Genomic DNA, 1,739 nt, shown 5'->3' on the forward strand with positions numbered 1-1,739 from the left:
CGCGTGTTAATTATAATTTTATTAATCACTGTAGTATAAACTCGGCTGATGTAATGAAAACGAAACGGGACCAATTTACTATCTCGAAATGGTTTTCCACAGGTAATTAAAAATTGGTTTTCAGTGGAAAGAATGACGACACTGTCGATTCTATCAGTAAGAAAATGTCTTGATATTTTACTAACAATATTGTCCGGCAATTTTTAAACAGTTTTTAAGCGAGCAACCGTGGACAACTTTTGTAGTGTCGGCGAATCCCCAACTGTTACATGGCAACGGTACGGCACCGCTAAAAAGATCAATTTTTTGGGAAAAAGCGTTAAAAGATATCTTATTTCAAGTTTCGAAAAACCCTATTAAACTCTTTTACCTTATATCAAGAGAAAATACTGCTTATGCACCAGTTAATGTAAACTCCCGCACCCCCCTCCCCCCCCCCCCCGGCCGGGACATAGCGGGGCATTTGCGGGGAATTTTCCGTTATTCGACGAGCGGAAGGGCCGCAGGTATCGGGGACTTTGACCTCTTTTGCACGTCATCCCAGAACAGCGGGGGAGTGGACCGAGGTATTTTCCACCGAGGTGGACTAGGTTAAGAATCGGTAGTCCGGCAAGATGGCAGCTTTTGGCCATTATCACCTTATATCTTTGGCTGAGTATGCCATCGGGCATCCGTCCTGAAGGTCGTCGTATCCATGGATAATGCTAAGAACACATAAATTGTCTTGTGAACAAAAATCTTTTGTCACAGTTTTTACTGGTAGTTAATTCTGAGAATCACTTGACCGATCAAGCATGTCATCAGGTGTTTATTTTCTCTTCTTATGCATACACTGGTATTGCGATGAGTGCAAACTGAAGGTTGGCCCGGGAGGTTGGCCAGGAGTAGGTCTTCAGTGGAAACAAGAAGGTGGAACAGGAAAGTTAAATGTGTTCTTTAAACCCATTCTATGAAACAGTGTGTTAATACATTTTTAAACTGCATTTACTAACACTTAACCCTCTTCCACTAGCATGTAGAATTTAATATTTCTCTTAAATGTTAACAGTAGACTATAAAGACACCACAAACATTTTGTACCATTTGAAAAGCAGTGTATGCGGTGACGTGTGTTACTTGACAAATAAAGTTCAAACCATTTACATTAGCCTGTGTCTTCCTCCACTCAACAAGAGCGGGGGATGTGAGCGAGGTCGTTAGCTTCAATTAGAGGAAAAACCTGACCTTGGGGTGCGGGGCATTTTGCAATTTTACAAGTGAGCACTTGTCAAATGCCCCGCTATGTCCCGGCCGGAAGGGTGCGGGAGTTTACATTGACTGGTGCATTACACGCAGTATCAGAGGTCTTTGTTGCACAAGGTTGCTCGGTTAAGTCAGCAAAAACAAACTCTATAAAGCCACAACAAGGCCTTGGATAGGCATAATTCTGACTCCACTAACACGAGGAATGAAAAATGAAATAGAATATTAGGAAAGTGCAGTCAGCCATCTGATGGTTATAAGTGCCGCGTATGGAAATAAGCTTAGCACAAGAATACTTTAAAACGAGCTAAGTCTAGGCAATAGACAATGAAAACTTAATGTACCACGCCAGATACGAAAAACCACCAAAAAACCACTCCTTATTTGTGGCCAAAAAAGGTGGAAACGTATTCTAATGCAATGGCACTGAACCTCGAGGAAAAGTCATAATACATTACCTACACTACCCTAAAATAAACAAAACAAGAAAGGAAAGC

The sequence above is a fragment of the Montipora foliosa genome, chromosome 12 (genome assembly GCF_036669935.1).
Source record: "Montipora foliosa isolate CH-2021 chromosome 12, ASM3666993v2, whole genome shotgun sequence".
In the NCBI taxonomy this organism is placed as follows: Eukaryota; Metazoa; Cnidaria; class Anthozoa; order Scleractinia; family Acroporidae; genus Montipora; species Montipora foliosa.